Source organism: Heptranchias perlo, chromosome 20, assembly GCF_035084215.1.
Source record: "Heptranchias perlo isolate sHepPer1 chromosome 20, sHepPer1.hap1, whole genome shotgun sequence".
Taxonomy (NCBI): domain Eukaryota; kingdom Metazoa; phylum Chordata; class Chondrichthyes; order Hexanchiformes; family Hexanchidae; genus Heptranchias; species Heptranchias perlo.
This window is the reverse complement of record NC_090344.1, coordinates 15,556,524-15,570,032: the sequence shown is the minus strand read 5'-3', so window position 1 is coordinate 15,570,032 and position 13,509 is coordinate 15,556,524. Positions and strand designations below refer to the sequence as shown.

The 13,509-nt window shown below is 44.2% G+C and overlaps 9 non-coding genes across 9 annotated transcripts; 4 read left to right on the top strand and 5 right to left on the bottom strand.

The window, feature by feature from the left end:
* Positions 1-1,390: 1,390 nt before the first annotated feature.
* trnan-guu (transfer RNA asparagine (anticodon GUU)) lies at positions 1,391-1,464 on the bottom strand. Its single transcript has one exon. It is a non-coding gene; the product is annotated as a tRNA-Asn (tRNA).
* A 1,346-nt stretch (positions 1,465-2,810) lies between these two features.
* On the bottom strand, positions 2,811-2,884 carry trnai-aau (transfer RNA isoleucine (anticodon AAU)). Its single transcript has one exon. It is a non-coding gene; the product is annotated as a tRNA-Ile (tRNA).
* A 1,894-nt stretch (positions 2,885-4,778) lies between these two features.
* Positions 4,779-4,868, top strand: trnap-agg (transfer RNA proline (anticodon AGG)). Its single transcript is given in 2 exon segments — positions 4,779-4,814; positions 4,833-4,868. It is a non-coding gene; the product is annotated as a tRNA-Pro (tRNA).
* Positions 4,869-5,395: 527 nt separating this feature from the next.
* trnai-aau (transfer RNA isoleucine (anticodon AAU)) lies at positions 5,396-5,469 on the bottom strand. The gene has a single exon. It is a non-coding gene; the product is annotated as a tRNA-Ile (tRNA).
* Positions 5,470-7,347: 1,878 nt separating this feature from the next.
* Positions 7,348-7,437, top strand: trnap-agg (transfer RNA proline (anticodon AGG)). Its single transcript is given in 2 exon segments — positions 7,348-7,383; positions 7,402-7,437. It is a non-coding gene; the product is annotated as a tRNA-Pro (tRNA).
* A 527-nt stretch (positions 7,438-7,964) lies between these two features.
* trnai-aau (transfer RNA isoleucine (anticodon AAU)) lies at positions 7,965-8,038 on the bottom strand. The gene has a single exon. It is a non-coding gene; the product is annotated as a tRNA-Ile (tRNA).
* A 1,878-nt stretch (positions 8,039-9,916) lies between these two features.
* On the top strand, positions 9,917-10,006 carry trnap-agg (transfer RNA proline (anticodon AGG)). The gene is given in 2 exon segments: positions 9,917-9,952; positions 9,971-10,006. It is a non-coding gene; the product is annotated as a tRNA-Pro (tRNA).
* A 261-nt stretch (positions 10,007-10,267) lies between these two features.
* trnai-aau (transfer RNA isoleucine (anticodon AAU)) lies at positions 10,268-10,341 on the bottom strand. Its single transcript has one exon. It is a non-coding gene; the product is annotated as a tRNA-Ile (tRNA).
* A 933-nt stretch (positions 10,342-11,274) lies between these two features.
* trnai-aau (transfer RNA isoleucine (anticodon AAU)) lies at positions 11,275-11,348 on the top strand. The gene has a single exon. It is a non-coding gene; the product is annotated as a tRNA-Ile (tRNA).
* The last annotated feature ends 2,161 nt before the right edge of the window (positions 11,349-13,509 follow it).

Below are 13,509 nucleotides of genomic sequence, written 5' to 3'. Positions count from 1 at the left end.
TAGATCCACATGTGGAATTAAATCGCACTTGGGTAGCAGAGAGGTTAATGGCTCCTGAGAATGAATCGGGGAGTCGAAGTGTTTCTTAGTGTCGATCCGGTGGAGCAACGCGATTCCAGAGGCTGTAAGGGAATCAAAGGGCTTCTCAGGGGTTATAAATGGGTATGAGGCTCCGAGGTATCAAAGAGTTTACGGCACTCTCAGAAGTTATCAGAGAGGGCAAGGGACTGCCAGGTGTTATCTGGGAGAGTCAGGGCGTATCAGTGGGTAAGGGGCATTCCGAGCGTATCAGGGAATGTAAAGGGCACGGAGGAGGTATCAAGATAACAGAGAGGGAGAGAAAAGGGTCCTGAAACCCGGGATTGAACCCTTTAGATCTTCAGTCTGACTGAGCTTTTTCGGTGCTCTGGACAAACCGGCAATTCACGTGAGGGTTTGTTAAATTTGCAATAAAACTCTTCCCACAATCGCATCCTCTAAACCTCCACCCAGGACTTTCAATGGTGCAAGTTTTTTCTCAGCAGCAACTGTGCACATCCTTTATTTGGCCCATGACATGGCATCGAGAAGAAAATGTCGATTGCAGCTTCAGTGAAGCGGGGGACGCTTTGTACTCGTGAAATATCAAACGCGAAAGAGAAGGTTTGAGCGAGGTGACACCAGGCCAGAATATTTGGAACTTCTGTGCGGTTGCTCTGCGACTTTCACAGATCTGCTTGGAGCGATATTCTCTTGAATTCATCACCGACAGGGACAATTTGATTCTCAGTTCCGGTTTTCTCCTGGTGCGCTTCTGAGATAAAAGAAAACGAATCGATGATATCAACCTGAACCTCGTCACGGACACGCGACAGACTCAAAGCTCAGCACAACTCCAATCTGTTTCAGTGGGAAATTGTTTCCCAGGGTTGGACAGTAATGCGCTGTCTGAGACTGCATTCGCTGCTTTCCGCCGGCAGCGGGTGATTGGAGAGAGCGGAGCCGGACAATGTTGCTGCTGTCACGGCCTCACTCACTCGGGGAGCTGGGGAACAGCGAAAAACTGATGGATTTGTTGCTGCGGCAAAAATGCGGCGAAGAGCTACTTTTGTGAACTGAGGGAGCGCTTCAGGATCCTTTAACGAATTCTCAGAAATAAACTGAAACCTGTCGGAAGGTGAATAACATTTCACTTCAATCGTGAGCCCTCCTTTTTCAACCTTGTCTGTCAAGAAGTATTCCGATTTCCTTCAAGCCATTCTCGGTTTTTTGGACATTCTTCAGACACATGTCATCCGACCGCAGATGAAATGGCGGAAGATCAGCCGGCAACGTTTACGGTATATTTTCATGCTAACAGAACACATATCCGAAACGCGAAACAACGAATGTTAAGGTAAAAGCTCCTCATCGTCCCCGGGTGGGCTCGAACCACCAACCTTTCAGTTAACAGCCGAACGCGCTAAACAATTGCGCCACAGAGACACGACGGTTGATTGGTTGAACAACTAATTCACCGAGCGAACGTTTCAGATTGCAGCGATCAATGGAACAGCTGTCTCGACATCAATTCGATTTTCGCAAATAATTTTAATTGGGTGCCCAATGTACTCTTGCAAAATTCAAATACACAAGAAAGAATCTCTCCCAATCTGCAACTAAAATTCTGCTACATTGCAGAACCACCCATTTATACTCGACTTTATTTACACGTATCTCTCCATCTCTCCCTGTCTCTTGTCTCCAATTTGTCCCCTGATGGACTTCTCAGGCTTCCTGGAACGGTAAAGGCTGATCTAACCTGCAACACCAGCAGCGAAAGGAAATGAAAAAAAAGACAGAAACGTTAGGAAAAGTAAAGGTGCAACCCAGCTGATAAATTCGTAGCTAATGTCTACACATTTATATCTCTTCGTCCTCACAGCAATGGAAGTAAAGTATACTTGTGGCAGCTTGTATACTCTGACGATGCCGAGACAGATGCCAACGTAGCTTCAAATTAATTAAATCTGAAAAGTAACATTTGAAAAAACAAGTCGTACATTGGAAACGAATTTAGGAAAGAGAGGCTAATATTAGTGATTGGAAATAGTTAGTGTACAACTTGATATTGCTGTCTGCAGGAATATGAAACGAGATTGGGTGGACAGAAGCGGTTGGAAAGGATAGCCGATCGGCTGAAGACAATGGTGAAATTTTAGACTGTCTGCAGGGCTTTCTAGCAAGCGGCTCGTTGGTCTCGGGGGTATGATTCTCGCTTTGGGCGTTTTTCCAATGGAATGTGCGAGAGATCGCGGACGAGCCCTGTTATCGGACTGCTTTTTAGTGAAAAGTCTCCAATTGGATTCTGACATCTTTGCAGTTGTTCGAATTGAATTATATTTGAGCTCCAGAGGACAAAGTGCAGAAGTTTCCAAGGCGCAACACACACGGAGGAAATAAAATGTCTCAAGATGATGTGGAGATTGAAGCTGAATGTGAATTTACCCCAATTTACGCGGTCTCATTGATATTAGATGACGGGATCGAGAACCACATATCGAAGTTTGCCGATGACACAAAGATAGACAGAATTATAAGCAGTGTGGATGGAAGAATGAGATTACAGAGAGATATCACTAGATTAAGTGAATGGGCAAAACTGCGGCAAATGGATTTCAACGTAAGCAAGTGTGAGGCCGTCCACTTTGGACCTCAATAAGATAGATCAGAAAACATATTAATGGATGTTACTCCAAAAAATTGACCTCATGACATTTTGTGTAGATTCGCTAGTTTCAAAAGTCTGCCAAACTTTTCAAAGTTAACAAAATATTACAATAGGAATCTTATGACCCGTACGGGGATCGAACCCGCGACCTTGGCGTTATTAGCACCACGTTTTAACCAACTGAACTAACCGGCCATGCAGACATCTTAGCTTTATGGGCTGACACACGTGTTGGGTAGTTTGTGTTTATTTTTACACCGGCTGACAGGGTCTTTGAACGAATGTTGAATAAACCACATCCCTGAAACATTGTTACTTGTTTCTGTATACATTGTCGAGGATGTCGATCAAAATTAACAAACAAAGAGCACTTTAATGTAACAAATTAAATTCCGATCAATATTATTTCACGAACAATGAACAGCCCATCCATAAAACACTGCCCTGCGATAAAACCTGTGGGCAGGACCCTGACCTGCTGTGAAAATGATATCACCGCAACGTGATTCGATCACGCTGCGTTTTGACGTTGAGACAGATGTCTGTCTGTCTATCTGTCTGTCTGTTTATCCGTCTGATTGGGTCTCGGCCTTATTCTAAGGCCAGGCTTTTTGTTTGCTGGCTGAAGGCCTCGCTCCCCGACTGACTGAACAACTACCGGGCCGTGTGTCAGAATCAATGACTGTGACTGACTGTCTGCCCATTTATGGCCACATTTCTGAGTTCCTGCCTTCGCTCCGTGTCGCAGGCCTGTCTCTGTCCCTTCGGATCACAACACACCCACAAGCTTCACGACTGAACGCAGGTTTGGTCAGTCTGTCCTCGCAGGTCCTTCGGAAGCGAATGATTTTGAACTGAATTATTTTTCCTGAGTGACTTGTGAAGTTTGGTTCAGTGATATGTTTGCGAAAGAGAACGGAGGAAATAGTTAGTGTGCAACTCGACATTTCTCTACATCGGAATAGAAAACGTGATTGGATGGATAGAAGAGGTCTGAAAGGATGGCCGATCGGCTGTGGGTGGCACCGAATTCTGCAGTGGCTGCAGTGGTTCATTACCGGTAATGAAAATGAGGTAATATGCTACCACAAGCTGCCGGTGCAAATCGTTCAATTTCCCAAACTTGACCCACCGAATCAAATGAAGCTCCTGGGAAAGCTACAAGACAACGCCGGTCTATCGGGCATCGTTTGAAGCAACTGGCAGTGTAAAGTAGCATCTACAGCCATGCATGCAAGTACTGCCATGTGCCGCTGCGATCGCCGAGTGGTTGAAGCGTTAAATTCAAGATCAAATGGAGTTTTCCTTCGCAGGTTTGATTTCTGCTCGCTGAATTATTGTTTAAAGATCCGTTCAATGCTCAAATGAATGAACTGGATCTAACTCACTTCATTTGTCTCTCTCAGAGCATGAGAGATACTCGAGCGTGGCCGGCGCTTTTAATTGGGTGCCCAATGTACTCTTGCAAAATTCAAATACACAAGAAAGAATCTTGCCCAATCTGCAACTAAAATTCTGCTACTTTGCAGAACCACCCATTTATAAGCGACTTTATTTGCACGAATCTCTCTATCTCTCCTTGTCTCTTGTCTCCATGTTGTCCCCTGATGGACTTCTCAGGCTTCCTGGAACGGTAAAGGCTGATCTAACCTGCAACACCAGCAGGGAAAGGTAAAGGAAAAAAAGACTGAGACGGTCGGAAAAGTAAAGGTGCAACCCAGCTGATAAATTCGTAGCTAATGTCTCCACATTTTTGTCTCTTCGCCCTCACAGTGAAAGAAAACAGCAATGTGAGTAAAATATACTTATGGTAGCTTGTATACTCTGACGATGCCGAGACAGATGCCAATGTAGCTTCAGATTAACTAATTCTGAAAAGTATTATTTGAAGAAACAAGTCGTACATTGTAAACGAATTTAGTAAAGAGAGGCTAATATTGGTGACTTGAAATAGGTAGTGTACAACTTGATATTGCTGTATTTTGGAATAGAAAACGAGATTGGGTGGACGGAAGCGGCTGGAAAGGATAGCCGATCGGCTGAAGACTATGGTGAAATTTTAGACCGGCTGCAGGACTTTCTAGCAAGCGGCTCGTTGGTCTAGGGGTATGATTCTCGCTTAGGGCGTTTTTCTAATAGAATATGCGAGAGGTCCCGGGTTCAAATCCCGGACGAGCCCTGTTATCTCACTGCTTTTTAGTGAAAAGTCACCAATTGGATTCTGACATCTTTGCAGTTGTTCGAATTGAATTATATTTGAGCTCCAGAGGAAAAAGTGCAGAAGTTTCCAAGGCGCAACACACACGGAGCAAAAAAAAATGTCTCAAGATGATGTGGAGATTGAAGCTGAATGTGAATTTACCCCAATTTAGGCGGTCTCATTGATATTAGATGACGGGATCGAGAAACACATATCCAAGTTTGCCGATGACACAAAGATAGACAGAATTATGAGCAGTGTGGATGGAAGAATGAGATTACAGAGAGATATTACTCGATTAAGTGAATGGGCAAAACTGCGGCAAATGGATTTCAACGTAAGCAAGTTTGAGGCCGTCCACTTTGGACCTCAAAAAGATAGATCAGAAAACATATCAATGGATGTTACTCCAAAAAATTGACCTCATGACATTTTGTGTGGATTCGCTTGTTTCCAAAGTCTGCCAAACTTTTAAAAGTTACCAACGCATTGCAATAGGAACCTTATGGCCCGTACGGGGATCGAACCCGCGGCCTTGGCGTTATTAGCACCACGCTCTAACCAACTGAGCTAACCGGCCATGTATGTAGTTTAGCTTTATGGGCTTACCCGCGTGTTGGGTAGTTTGAGTTTATTTTTACACCAGCTGACAGGGTTTTGCAACGAATATTGAATAAACCACATCCCTTAAACATTGTTACTTGTTTCTGTATATACTGTCGAGGATGTAGATCAAAATTAACAAACAAAGAGCACTTTAATGTAACAAATTAAATTCCGATCAATAATATTTTACTCACAATGAACAGACCATCCATAAAACACTGCCCCGCTATAAAACCTGTGGGCAGGACCCTGAGCTACTGTGAAAATGATATCACCGCAACGTGATTCGATCACGCTGCGTTTCGACGTTGAGTCAGATGTCTGTCTGTCTATCCGTCTGATTGGGTCTCTGCCTTATTCTCAGGCCAGGCTTTTTCTTTGCTGGCTGCAGGCCTCGCTCCCCGACTGACTGAACAACTACCGGGCCGTGTGTCAGAATCAATGACTGTGACTGACTGTCTGCCCATTTATGGCCACATTTCTGAGTTCCTGCCTTCGCTCCGTGTCGCAGGCCTGTCTCTGTCCCTTCGGATCACAACACACCCACAAGCTTCACGACTGAACGCAGGTTTGGTCAGTCTGTCCTCGCAGGTCCTTCGGAAGCGAATGATTTTGAACTGAATTATTTTTCCTGAGTGACTTGTGAAGTTTGGTTCAGTGATATGTTTGCGAAAGAGAACGGAGGAAATAGTTAGTGTGCAACTCGACATTTCTCTACATCGGAATAGAAAACGTGATTGGATGGATAGAAGAGGTCTGAAAGGATGGCCGATCGGCTGTGGGTGGCACCGAATTCTGCAGTGGCTGCAGTGGTTCATTACCGGTAATGAAAATGAGGTAATATGCTACCACAAGCTGCCGGTGCAAATCGTTCAATTTCCCAAACTTGACCCACCGAATCAAATGAAGCTCCTGGGAAAGCTACAAGACAACGCCGGTCTATCGGGCATCGTTTGAAGCAACTGGCAGTGTAAAGTAGCATCTACAGCCATGCATGCAAGTACTGCCATGTGCCGCTGCGATCGCCGAGTGGTTGAAGCGTTAAATTCAAGATCAAATGGAGTTTTCCTTCGCAGGTTTGATTTCTGCTCGCTGAATTATTGTTTAAAGATCCGTTCAATGCTCAAATGAATGAACTGGATCTAACTCACTTCATTTGTCTCTCTCAGAGCATGAGAGATACTCGAGCGTGGCCGGCGCTTTTAATTGGGTGCCCAATGTACTCTTGCAAAATTCAAATACACAAGAAAGAATCTTGCCCAATCTGCAACTACAATTCTGCTACTTTGCAGAACCACCCATTTATAAGCGACTTTATTTGCACGAATCTCTCTATCTCTCCTTGTCTCTTGTCTCCATGTTGTCCCCTGATGGACTTCTCAGGCTTCCTGGAACGGTAAAGGCTGATCTAACCTGCAACACCAGCAGGGAAAGGTAAAGGAAAAAAAGACTGAGACGGTCGGAAAAGTAAAGGTGCAACCCAGCTGATAAATTCGTAGCTAATGTCTCCACATTTTTGTCTCTTCGCCCTCACAGTGAAAGAAAACAGCAATGTGAGTAAAATATACTTATGGTAGCTTGTATACTCTGACGATGCCGAGACAGATGCCAATGTAGCTTCAGATTAACTAATTCTGAAAAGTATTATTTGAAAAAACAAGTCGTACATTGTAAACGAATTTAGTAAAGAGAGGCTAATATTGGTGACTGGAAATAGGTAGTGTACAACTTGATATTGCTGTATATAGGAATAGAAAACGAGATTGGGTGGACAGAAGCGGTTGCAAAGGATAGCCGATCGGCTGAAGACTATGGTGAAATTTTAGACCGGCTGCAGGACTTTCTAGCAAGCGGCTCGTTGGTCTAGGGGTATGATTCTCGCTTAGGGCGTTTTTCTAATAGAATATGCGAGAGGTCCCGGGTTCAAATCCCGGACGAGCCCTGTTATCTCACTGCTTTTTAGTGAAAAGTCACCAATTGGATTCTGACATCTTTGCAGTTGTTCGAATTGAATTATATTTGAGCTCCAGAGGAAAAAGTGCAGAAGTTTCCAAGGCGCAACACACACGGAGCAAAAAAAAATGTCTCAAGATGATGTGGAGATTGAAGCTGAATGTGAATTTACCCCAATTTAGGCGGTCTCATTGATATTAGATGACGGGATCGAGAAACACATATCCAAGTTTGCCGATGACACAAAGATAGACAGAATTATGAGCAGTGTGGATGGAAGAATGAGATTACAGAGAGATATTACTCGATTAAGTGAATGGGCAAAACTGCGGCAAATGGATTTCAACGTAAGCAAGTTTGAGGCCGTCCACTTTGGACCTCAAAAAGATAGATCAGAAAACATATCAATGGATGTTACTCCAAAAAATTGACCTCATGACATTTTGTGTGGATTCGCTTGTTTCCAAAGTCTGCCAAACTTTTAAAAGTTACCAACGCATTGCAATAGGAACCTTATGGCCCGTACGGGGATCGAACCCGCGGCCTTGGCGTTATTAGCACCACGCTCTAACCAACTGAGCTAACCGGCCATGTATGTAGTTTAGCTTTATGGGCTTACCCGCGTGTTGGGTAGTTTGAGTTTATTTTTACACCAGCTGACAGGGTTTTGCAACGAATATTGAATAAACCACATCCCTTAAACATTGTTACTTGTTTCTGTATATACTGTCGAGGATGTAGATCAAAATTAACAAACAAAGAGCACTTTAATGTAACAAATTAAATTCCGATCAATAATATTTTACTCACAATGAACAGACCATCCATAAAACACTGCCCCGCTATAAAACCTGTGGGCAGGACCCTGAGCTACTGTGAAAATGATATCACCGCAACGTGATTCGATCACGCTGCGTTTCGACGTTGAGTCAGATGTCTGTCTGTCTATCCGTCTGATTGGGTCTCTGCCTTATTCTCAGGCCAGGCTTTTTCTTTGCTGGCTGCAGGCCTCGCTCCCCGACTGACTGAACAACTACCGGGCCGTGTGTCAGAATCAATGACTGTGACTGACTGTCTGCCCATTTATGGCCACATTTCTGAGTTCCTGCCTTCGCTCCGTGTCGCAGGCCTGTCTCTGTCCCTTCGGATCACAACACACCCACAAGCTTCACGACTGAACGCAGGTTTGGTCAGTCTGTCCTCGCAGGTCCTTCGGAAGCGAATGATTTTGAACTGAATTATTTTTCCTGAGTGACTTGTGAAGTTTGGTTCAGTGATATGTTTGCGAAAGAGAACGGAGGAAATAGTTAGTGTGCAACTCGACATTTCTCTACATCGGAATAGAAAACGTGATTGGATGGATAGAAGAGGTCTGAAAGGATGGCCGATCGGCTGTGGGTGGCACCGAATTCTGCAGTGGCTGCAGTGGTTCATTACCGGTAATGAAAATGAGGTAATATGCTACCACAAGCTGCCGGTGCAAATCGTTCAATTTCCCAAACTTGACCCACCGAATCAAATGAAGCTCCTGGGAAAGCTACAAGACAACGCCGGTCTATCGGGCATCGTTTGAAGCAACTGGCAGTGTAAAGTAGCATCTACAGCCATGCATGCAAGTACTGCCATGTGCCGCTGCGATCGCCGAGTGGTTGAAGCGTTAAATTCAAGATCAAATGGAGTTTTCCTTCGCAGGTTTGATTTCTGCTCGCTGAATTATTGTTTAAAGATCCGTTCAATGCTCAAATGAATGAACTGGATCTAACTCACTTCATTTGTCTCTCTCAGAGCATGAGAGATACTCGAGCGTGGCCGGCGCTTTTAATTGGGTGCCCAATGTACTCTTGCAAAATTCAAATACACAAGAAAGAATCTTGCCCAATCTGCAACTACAATTCTGCTACTTTGCAGAACCACCCATTTATAAGCGACTTTATTTGCACGAATCTCTCTATCTCTCCTTGTCTCTTGTCTCCATGTTGTCCCCTGATGGACTTCTCAGGCTTCCTGGAACGGTAAAGGCTGATCTAACCTGCAACACCAGCAGGGAAAGGTAAAGGAAAAAAAGACTGAGACGGTCGGAAAAGTAAAGGTGCAACCCAGCTGATAAATTCGTAGCTAATGTCTCCACATTTTTGTCTCTTCGCCCTCACAGTGAAAGAAAACAGCAATGTGAGTAAAATATACTTATGGTAGCTTGTATACTCTGACGATGCCGAGACAGATGCCAATGTAGCTTCAGATTAACTAATTCTGAAAAGTATTATTTGAAAAAACAAGTCGTACATTGTAAACGAATTTAGTAAAGAGAGGCTAATATTGGTGACTGGAAATAGGTAGTGTACAACTTGATATTGCTGTATATAGGAATAGAAAACGAGATTGGGTGGACAGAAGCGGTTGGAAAGGATAGCCGATCGGCTGAAGACTATGGTGAAATTTTAGACCGGCTGCAGGACTTTCTAGCAAGCGGCTCGTTGGTCTAGGGGTATGATTCTCGCTTAGGGCGTTTTTCTAATAGAATATGCGAGAGGTCCCGGGTTCAAATCCCGGACGAGCCCTGTTATCTCACTGCTTTTTAGTGAAAAGTCACCAATTGGATTCTGACATCTTTGCAGTTGTTCGAATTGAATTATATTTGAGCTCCAGAGGAAAAAGTGCAGAAGTTTCCAAGGCGCAACACACACGGAGCAAAAAAAAAGAAAACATATCAATGGATGTTACTCCAAAAAATTGACCTCATGACATTTTGTGTGGATTCGCTTGTTTCCAAAGTCTGCCAAACTTTTAAAAGTTCCCAACGCATTGCAATAGGAACCTTATGGCCCGTACGGGGATCGAACCCGCGGCCTTGGCGTTATTAGCACCACGCTCTAACCAACTGAGCTAACCGGCCATGTATGCAGTTTAGCTTTATGGGCTTACCCGCGTGTTGGGTAGTTTGAGTTTATTTTTGCACCAGCTGACAGGGTTTTGCAACGAATATTGAATAAACCACATCCCTTAAACATTGTTACTTGTTTCTGTATATACTGTCGAGGATGTAGATCAAAATTAACAAACAAAGAGCACTTTAATGTAACAAATTAAATTCCGATCAATAATATTTTACTCACAATGAACAGACCATCCATAAAACACTGCCCCGCTATAAAACCTGTGGGCAGGACCCTGAGCTACTGTGAAAATGATATCACCGCAACGTGATTCGATCACGCTGCGTTTCGACGTTGAGTCAGATGTCTGTCTGTCTATCCGTCTGATTGGGTCTCTGCCTTATTCTCAGGCCAGGCTTTTTCTTTGCTGGCTGCAGGCCTCGCTCCCCGACTGACTGAACAACTACCGGGCCGTGTGTCAGAATCAATGACTGTGACTGACTGTCTGCCCATTTATGGCCACATTTCTGAGTTCCTGCCTTCGCTCCGTGTCGCAGGCCTGTCTCTGTCCCTTCGGATCACAACACACCCACAAGCTTCACGACTGAACGCAGGTTTGGTCAGTCTGTCCTCGCAGGTCCTTCGGAAGCGAATGATTTTGAACTGAATTATTTTTCCTGAGTGACTTGTGAAGTTTGGTTCAGTGATATGTTTGCGAAAGAGAACGGAGGAAATAGTTAGTGTGCAACTCGACATTTCTCTACATCGGAATAGAAAACGTGATTGGATGGATAGAAGAGGTCTGAAAGGATGGCCGATCGGCTGTGGGTGGCACCGAATTCTGCAGTAACAATGTTTGAGGGATGTGGTTTATTCAATATTCGTTGGAAAACCCTGTCAGCTTGTGTGAAAATAAACACAAACTACCCAACACGCGGCTAAGACGTATACATGGCCGGTTAGCTCAGATGGTTAGAGCTTCCTGCTAATAACGCCAAGGTCGCGGGTTCGATCCCCGTACGGGCCATGAGGTTCCTATTGAAATATTTTGGGAACTTTTGGATGTTTGGCAGACTTGAGAAACAAGCGAATCCACACAAAATGTCATGAGGTCAATTTTTTGGAGCAACATCCATTCATATGTTTTCTGATCTATCTTTTTGAGGTCCAAAGTGGACGGCCTCAAACTTGCTTACGTTGAAATCCATTTGCCGCAGTTTTGCCCATTCACTTAATCTCGTAATATCTCTCTGTAATCTCATTCTTCCATCCAAACTGCTATGAATTCTGTCTATCTTTCTGTCATCGGCAAACTTGGATATGTGGTTCTCGATCCCGTCATCTGATATCAATGAGACCGCCTAAATTGGGGTAAATTCACATTCAGCTTCAATCTCCACATCATCTTGAGACATTTTATTTACTCCTGATGTGTTGCGCCTTGGAAACTTCTGCACTTTGTCCTCTGGAGCGCAAATATAATTCAATTCGAACAACTGCAAAGATGTCAGAATCCAATTGGTGACTTTTCACGAAAAAGCAGTGAGATAACAGGGCTCGTCCGGGATTTGAACCCGGGACCTCTCGCATATTCCATTGGAAAAACGCCAAAACGAGAATCATACCCCTCGACCAACGAGCCGCTTGCTAGAAAGCCCTGCAGCCGGTCTAAAATTTCACCACAGTCTTCAGCCGATCGGCTGTCCTTTCCAACCGCTTCTGTCCACCCAATCTCGTTTTCTATTCCTATTTGCAGCAATATCAAGTTGTACACTACCTATTTCCAGTCACCAATATTAGCCTCTCTTTACTAAATTCGTTTACAATGTACGACTTGTTTCTTCAAATAATACTTTTCAGAATTAGTTAATCTGAAGCTACATTGGCATCTGTCTCGGCATCGTCAGAGTATACAAGCTACCATAAGTATATTTTACTCACATTGCTGTTTCCTTTCACTGTGAGGGCGAAGAGACAAAAATGTGGAGACATTAGCTACGACTTTATCAGCTGGGTTGCACCTTTACTTTTCCGACCGTCTCAATCTTTTTTTCCTTTACCTTTCCCTGCTGGTGTTGCAGGTTCGATCAGCCTTTACCGTTCCAGGAAGCCTGAGAAGTCCATCAGGGGACAACACAGAGACAAGAGACAAGGAGAGATAGAGAGATTCATGTGAATAAAGTCGCTTTTAAATGGGTGGTTCTGCAAAGTAGCAGAATTTTAGTTGCAGATTGGGCAAGATTCTTTCTTGTGGATTTGAATTTTGCAAGAGTACATTGGGCACCCAATTAAAAGCGCCGGCCACGCTCGAGTATCTCTCATGCACTGAGAGAGATAAATGAAGTGAATTAGATCCAGTTCATTCATTTGAGCATTGAACGGATCTTTAAACAATAATTCAGCGAGCAGAAATCAAACCTGTGAAGGAAAACTCCATTTCATCTTGAATTTAACGCTTTAACCACTCGGCGATCGCAGCGGCACATGGCAGTACTTGCATGGCTGCAGATGCCACTTTAAACTGCCAGTTGCTTCAAACGATGCCCGATAGACCGGCGTTGTCTTGCAGCTTTCCCACGAGCTTCATTTGATTCGGTGGGTCAAGTTTGGGAAATTGAATGATTTTCACCGGCCGCTTGTGGTAGTATATTACCTCATTTTCATTACCGGTAATGAACCACTGCAGCCACTGCAGAATTCGGTGCCACCCACAGCCGATCGGCCATCCTTTCAGACCTCTTCTATCCATCCAATCACGTTTTCTATTCCGATGTAGAGAAATGTCGAATTGAACACTAACTATTTCCTCCGTTCTCTTTCGCAAACATATCACTGAACAAAACTTCACAAGTCACTCAGGAAAAATAATTCAGTTCAAAATCATTAGCTTCCGAAGGACCTGCGAGGACAGACTGACCAAACCTGCGTTCAGTCGTGAAGCTTGTGGGTGTGTTGTGATCCTAAGGGACAGAGACAGGCTTGCGACACAGAGCGAAGGCAGGAACTCAGAAATGTGGCCATAAATGGGCAGACAGTCAGTCACAGTCATTGATTCTGACACACAGCCCGGTAGTTGTTCAGTCAGTCGGGCAGCGAGGCCTGCAGCCAGCAAACAAAAAGCCTGGCCTGAGAATAAGGCAGAGACCCAATCAGACGGATAAACAGACAGGCAGATAGACAGACAGACA